This window comes from Nothoprocta perdicaria, unplaced genomic scaffold (assembly GCF_003342845.1).
Source record: "Nothoprocta perdicaria isolate Ctin4 unplaced genomic scaffold, notPer1 scaffold_135, whole genome shotgun sequence".
Classification (NCBI taxonomy): domain Eukaryota; kingdom Metazoa; phylum Chordata; class Aves; order Tinamiformes; family Tinamidae; genus Nothoprocta; species Nothoprocta perdicaria.
The window spans coordinates 124,979-132,645 of record NW_020454483.1 but is presented as its reverse complement, the minus strand read 5'-3'; the positions used below and the strand labels follow the sequence as shown (position 1 = coordinate 132,645).

Below are 7,667 nucleotides of genomic sequence, written 5' to 3'. Positions count from 1 at the left end.
TAGCATTGCTTCTGAATTCCTCTGTATTTGAAATTAATAATCATATTGCAATATGCATCAATATTCCCTATTACTGTCAAGCACATGTTAGCAATATCAATTAAAAAAAAAAAAGAATACACAAGGAATCACCGAGATTGGCTATGTATGGAATTTTGGCAATGGTAAAAATTAAAAAAAACAGAACTCACCTTTTCAAATTCTAGTTTTATCAAGGTAGACAGAAAGCATTTCAGAGAGAAGTGTAATAATAACACTAAACTGACCTTAAAAATAATTAATATTGTAGAATATCACCTATTACTATAATGCATCACAGTGATGGTGTAACTTATTACAAAGAAAATGAAAATCACAAAACACAAGACTTATGTCAAATTCCCAAAGTCTCCTCCTCTTGCCTTTCCCTTTTCCCTTCCACAATCACATCTCTACTTTATTCACAAGTGCAACTGCAACAGCACTATGTAGCTATTTTCTGCATATTTTCTTTCAAAATTATTTCTCCTATAAATAGACATAAGATAAATTTCATAGATCACTTTCTTAATCTAAGCAATGTCTTGGCCTGCCAAGAAATCAATTAACTAGAACAAGAGACAGATATTCTTCAGTACTCAATTTTCTTTATCATAAGGAAAACACTTTTATTATGCACAGAGGACTGTAACTTACACCTGAACACAGTGAGCTTTCATACTTTGTTGTAAAGCCTATCTCAAGACATCTAGAAGGGAGCTTGCACATGCCTCAACCTAATATCAGTTTTCTTGATTGAAACATAAGAGAAAGAAATATTACTTTTAAAATTAAAAACTTTGAAACTCAAAGAGTACTCTAACTTGCTTTTCTGAAAGCATTTAAGTAGATTTTATGCTCAGCTCAGCTTCTCCTTTTTTTCCTTTTTTTTTTCTTTTTTTCTTCTATGGACTTGTCTACACAAGAAGGGCTAATGGGGAGGTGTATCATCCACAGTAAGCTGAAGTTCACTAACTGCTTCATGCTGAGTTTCAGGCTGCAGACATATTCACACAGCCAGCTGGCTCACAACTACAGCTCAAATAATTGCTTCCATATTTGCATGGACTTTCTTCGTATTGAACATTACATGACCTTAATCCATGTTTCTTTTTTCCATACTATTCTGTTAGCATTGTAGTATTTCACCTTCTGGATACTGGAATATACAACAGCAAAAGAATAGAACAGTTGTTTACTATTTTCCACGACTCTTCGCATGTCACCTCATAGCCCATCTCCTCCTTGTGCACTGGCCAACACCCCAAGCCAGATAAGCCACCGTATGGAAGTGGTGCTGCCTGCTGCATTTCTAGTTATCAGTGCAAGGGCACTTGGAGGTATATTGAACACTTTGCCAGGGTACAGCTTCCCAGTGCCAAGCCCAGAACCTGGTTACTGGAGAGAAACTGACCTATTTGCAATCACACCAAGATGACAAGGCACAAAACTTGCTCTAAGAGGTTGTATTGGAGAAGCATCTCTCAAAGCCACAATCCAAAGGACACGGCACCTCACCTCCCAGTGGTCAAATAGCCCATTTTCCTTGACAATGTTCTGTCAGAGAAGACGACTCATCAGCTAGAGTGGAATAAGGAGGGAAAGATGTCAGCATGGGGCACTTTTAACATCATMAGGGCTCTTCATAATAGTAGACATAGGAGAAAATCCAGCCAATCCTAAATTGAAATCATGTGTATCCTGCCACTGTAGGACTCTCCAGACTAACAAATAGGTTATAAAACATAAATATGTTTTTCTGGCTTGTGAGCTCAGAGGATGGAAGACAACTGTAAAGAAAATAGCTGTCTCAGTGTATTTTGGAAATCACTTTTTGTGAAGATTCATCAGTAATTTCCTAGAGATTGGCATGCCTTATCATCTATACTGACAATACCTGCTTAGTAGAAAAACATCTCTCTTACCAATGGATCTACGCACATAATATTCATAGGCTTCCAATTAACAACATCTATAATGGCATTTTGATGTAGAAACAGCCACATGCTTTTGAATAAGCAAAGCATCTCCTGTGCTCTTGCTACTGCTGTTACTGTAGTTCTTGGAAAAGCTATTCTGTACAACATAATATTTTCTAATAGGTTTGTTTTAAGTATACAGCAAAATGTTATGCTCATTATTTTGCAGTAACATTACCTATCAGTTACTCTCAACTGAGAATGATTTTTATTTGACAAGTGGATATCCAAAAGAATGGCTTAATAATCAGCAGAGCAAGTGGAGGATTACACTTGGCTGAAGTGATGCTGATGTTTTTTCATTACTAGGTTAGTGCTTATTAAGCAGTGTCTCCACCTTGTATTAAACGTTCATGTTGTATCCCATCAGTGAAAGCATGGGAAGGAATCTCTCCAGTCGTTGGAAGGCATTCAGGTCTGCAACAACACAAGCAGCCAGCAATCAGTTTTCTCTAAAATTGCTAGGGACACTTGCTAGGGACACATCTATCATTCTACTCACTACATAAAGACTTGTTCTTTAAATTAAAGATTTCAATTTCTGGAGGTATGTATTTTTCCTTGTAGCTTATATAATTTTTCTATGCATATTTCATGGGTAGTCTGTGCAATGCAACATGAATATTTCAAGGACTTTTTTTTCAGAGTGTCAAGGCTAGGAAGGTTCCCACTATTGGGTAATTATATTTTCTTACTACTCTTTTTTTTAAGCTTTGTCCACTGAATTAGGAAAAATTTAAGTATGAGTATATTCAGGATTAGGAAGCGTACTATACAGAAGTCCTATGATGAAAATACCATAGTCTATGAATATAATGACTTTTTTTGGGGGGAGGGGCAAAAGCATGAAGTGGCTATGTGATATTATTACTGAAATGAAAAATAGACAAAAGAACAAATATATAACCCAAAAATGAAATAAACAGTGTGGAAGAGTGCAGTGTGACAGCTTATCCACTCAAACAAATCTCTGTAAAATGGGAATTAAGTCTGAAATCCTACAGCCTCACAGTGCCACAATCTCTGTATCTGCTCAGCCCTCAGAGAAAGAAAACTGTCAAGATGCATCATTTGGGTTGAAAAACTGAAACAGCAGTTTCTGCAGCCACTGTACTTGATGCCTTTGCAATATTACCAATGGTGAGACTGGCCTATCTGGGATTTGTGGTAAGGAAAAGGGACTCACAATTAAGTCTGTCCCATCTCCACACAAGTGACACAGTCCATTACATTATGGACGGTACCCCATGCATCCCACCTGGAATCAGGACACAGCATGGGATCCACAGGCAGCCTGGATATGGGTGGTCAGAAGCTTTGCAGTTCTCTACTTTCTCAGCCCTCAGAAATCCCATTAAATTCCAACTCATACAGCCATCCTTCTCTCCGACATCTCAGAGCTGGACAGAATTTCCTCATTTCTTCTTCACCTCCCTCTTGTCCACTCAAATGGAGATGATATTGAAGATAAGCTAAATAATTAGCAATTGTTTCATTTTCACAGAGCCATGTTCTTGYCACAGTGCTGGAAGACTACGGGAGCATTGTAAGGACTGTTACCACTGTCACCTTGCTGAGGTTTCACACTGCACAGTGCAGTTGCCTAAAGATAGAGAAGCTGGATACCTTCTCTATTTCACTTCCAGCATGCTTCAAGGTCCACTGTCCTGGACTCTCCATGTGCTTCTAGCAAGAGTGACTGTTAAACATAATGGGTGAGCTGACACATGGTTGTTTCATACTGGATTATGGATGAAGCAGGACCAGTTATCAGGCTAATTATTAGTTACCCTGGCAAATCCGCAAGCATCTCTTGTAGCACAGGAAACACGACTAGGAAGCAGAGAAGAAGTTCCTTTATGAAGACCAGAGTGAACTCAGCAAAGCACATATTATGTCATTCACTAGCACAGTCCTGCCTGACACTTTGCCTTAGTGGAATGTCAAAACTCTTTGTTCTGGAAGGTGTGACAAAGCATCTATGCTTGATGCAGTTTGACTGTAATAAATTGTTTTCCTTATCTTTCTATCTTATATCCCCTGYAGACATGTAAAAAGTTTCCCGAGAAATAAATGGAGCTTTGAAATGATTGCTGACAATGTCTTCAYACTGATAGGTATTTTCACCTAATTATTCCACAAAATTATTTTCCTCCTTAGATTTCATTTCCTACAGCAACACTAAGTTTTGTGTAAAGGCAGAGAAGAAATACCTTTGTACTGCTGTAATGATCTGATCTACACGTGATTAAATCCTTCAGGAAATACCTTGCACATTGCCTCACTGTGCTTCATACACATGATAGTAATTGTCTACTGTCTATTAAAAAGTGCTTTTGAGAAGCTTTTCTTTTCAGATCCTACTTTCTGCTCAGGCCTTTTTTTTCAGGAGACCTTTCTTTGTTGTCAGGAGTAGGACTGCAGGCCAACCTCAGCTGACTTCTTACTCTCTTTCATGGACTGAAGCTCAGCTTTGGGGTCACAAGACTGAACTCTGTCCAGCTCCTCTTTACATAGAACATAAATCTGCACTGCACAAGAGGTACAGGGGAAGGGTTCTTCAGGGTTCTTCTTTCTTGCAGAGTAAAGTTTCAGATGCTTTTGATGCAAAGCTACCTGAAAGCTTATTGTAATGGCCAGCCTAAGGGCCACAGATATATGCGTGCACACACTCACTCACACTCATATAATAAAATATTCCTGCTATYGAGTTTCCTGAATTCTCATCTCACCAGAAATAAGCATAGCCTAAGCGAATTCTTGGCTCCCAACAGGATACTCTTATTTTCCCTGCATCTGAAGCCATCCGGAAATAGATCCTGGATCCTGGTTCATCATAAATAGAGCAAGGGTCAACAAGTAGGGAAAAAAAGGGAGGTGTCCCAGAGAGATACATTGTGGTGCAATGGTGGTTTCAGTGATGCCAAAATACTAGATAGATCAATTTTGTTAGGTATTAACTTCATGTACATTTAAAAATTACACTGAAGTTAACTTAAAAGCATTTACTATGCTTTAAAACAGAAGTACGGGATAAACAATATCTTGTCAGAAATATGCACTACAAATTGTATCTTGGCAGCATCACTGAAATGAGCATACTGAAGTGAATGATTTGTCTCAGAAACAGTTTCCTTTCCATCCTCCTTTAGCTGAAGCCTGTACRTCTCATTCAAGAAAAGAAAGCACACCGACCGGCACATTCAGAGGAACAAGGTGATGACAGCGTCCTACTAACTGTATAAAAATAGAACAGTTATCTGTGAAATTAATTAAAATTTTCCTTTCTGAACAGAAAGAACCACCTTCCTGGATATTTTTTTCAATAATAAATGCATGCTTAAATTCCTGACAAAATGTATATGAAAAGTTAATCTGCATCTCAAAACCATTCTTCACACGTTTCTTTCCCTCATCTTCTACTGCCAGCAGTCAGAAGCCAGCAGTCCTGACATCTTTGCACATATACTTGCTACTAAATGTCAGTGTCCAGACGAATTAAACCAAGAATATGAGTTCATTCTTTGTGTCTAACTGTCAAAAATAAAGGGTCAGATTTTCAGAGGAGATAAATCAGTCAGATTACCCCAGAGACAGAAGAGAGTGAGGAATAATTTAGGCCACAAATTTCAGCTGACARAAGCATAGGTAGCTACACACTGTCTCCTTCCAGTGGGATATGCCCATGTAGACAGTACCAACTTCTGAGTTATGTGGAAAAGACATACATTCTTCAATAGGCTTTTCATCATCATCAAGGCCTCAATTGTACCTGCTCTTGATTCGAGYTTATATTTGCTAAATTTTATTAAAATCAAAGTAGTACTAAAGAACCACTGTAACAAAGCTAATTGTAAACAAGGTCTGAAAGACTCTCTTCACTTGATTTAGCTACTTGMAAAGACAAGGCTATGACAAAATCCTAAGCATGCCTCATGTAACACTTCTACCTTGAGTGAGAGCAGATTTCTATATTCAAGTTGAAATGCACAGGTCACAACTCTCAGCTGTGTCTCAGGCTGTTTGCAGATTCAGAGATGTAAAAATGAAATCAGAATTTTTATATTATTTATCCCTTCTGCAATGTTGGTAGAAATATTATCTAATATTTAACTTGAAGCTTCTCTATTGAAAATCAAGCCCATTACTTTTTGTCATATCTGTTCTAAAGATGGGAAACAGACTGCTTCCTTCCTTCGTATGTTAGCCACTAACATATTTAAATGTTAATCATGTGTTTCTCTTCAGTCTCCTTTCAGGCTAAATAGTTCTACTTTGTAAAACAAGTTCTCTAGACATCTTAATTTTTATTATTCTGTTCCAGACGTTCTTCAACCGGTCTTGAAGGACACTGTCCAAGTCTGATTGGAGTACTTCAATTACGTCCCTTCTGATGCTGGAAGATTCACACATGTAGTAAGCTACACATCTCTTGATAGGTTCTAGTATGCTTTTATCCTGTTTTGCACCAGAACAAGACTTATGTTTTTAAGCTTAGCAATTTGCAGGCTCTTTTCCATAAATGTGTTCCCCTGTTTTTGCATGGCTGATTATTTCTACTTAAATTTACTTAAATCTACCCAAAGCACCTTGCATTTGTTCCTGTTAAAATTCTTTTTCTTTTTTTTTCTTTTCATATCATTTCTCATACTCATCAAAATCATTTTGAACACCAAGTCTATTTTCCAGTGTTCCAGCAATTCCTCCTTGCCTGGAGCTGGACAAATAATTCCAGAAATCTTGAAAAAGCTTTTGATCTTGATAGGAAACCACAAATTCTATGACTGTCATTTTCTAAATAGTTTTTTTCCTCACTTTTTAATGTTTTCATCTAGGTCTCATTTCTCCTGTTTGATGAAAGAACATCATATGTAATACTATCAAAATCTTCTTTAAAGTCAGAGTGCAGTGCATCTACTTCTTTCTGCTGCTGCTACTGCATAGTAAATGTCTTTGGAGAAATTTCTTCCAGGAATATGCTGTTTTCTGTTCTTCATTTCTCTGTTGTCTTCTAGGTATCCTCATAAACTCATTTAAATAATTAAATGTTAGACAAACTAGTTATTCTAAAGGTTTTATTCCATTCCATGGCAAAAAAGTTTAGGAAGAATCTTTACTTACTTTTGCAGATACAGTCTTAGATAAGATTCATCAGAGGAATCTTCCAAACTCTTCTTGCATCAAAAACAGCAGTTCCAGTTCCTTAAGGCAGCAGTTTCTAAAGATGTCAAGGCTAGTACTTGTCATTTTTGCTTAAAAAAACAGTTGAAACTGTACCAGTCAAGCAGAAGGTAGAGTTACAAGAGAGCTAAACATAATAAGAAGACACCTTGGAGAGGAGGAATCATAGAATCATAGAATGCTTAAGGTTGGAAGGGACCTCAGAGGTCATCTAGTCCAACTCCCCTGCTCACGCAGGGACACCTATAGCACGGGGCACAGGGCTGMRTCCAAGCRGGTTTWAAAGATCTCCAAAGGAGGAGACTCCACAACCTGTCTGGGCAGCCTGTTCCAGGGCTCTGTCACCCTCACTGTCGAGAAGTGTTTCCTTAAGTTCCTGTGGAACTTTTGGTGCCTCAGCTTGTGGCCCTTTCCTCTAGTCCTATCACTGGCCACCACTGAAAAGAGGCTGCCCCCCTCCTCCTCACTGCCTCCCTTGAGGTATTTATA

General features: G+C 38.0%; 1 long non-coding RNA gene across 2 annotated transcripts in view; it reads right to left on the bottom strand.

Moving 5' to 3' along the window:
• Positions 1-1,553: 1,553 nt before the first annotated feature.
• LOC112942851 overlaps positions 1,554-7,667 on the bottom strand; it is a 10,432-nt gene continuing 4,318 nt past the window's right edge. For both annotated transcript variants that reach the window (XR_003248466.1, XR_003248465.1), the window contains 2 exons: positions 2,335-2,414; positions 1,554-1,599 (listed from right to left, as the gene is read on the bottom strand). This is a non-coding gene — a long non-coding RNA (uncharacterized LOC112942851). The remainder of the gene's footprint in view (positions 1,600-2,334; positions 2,415-7,667) is intronic.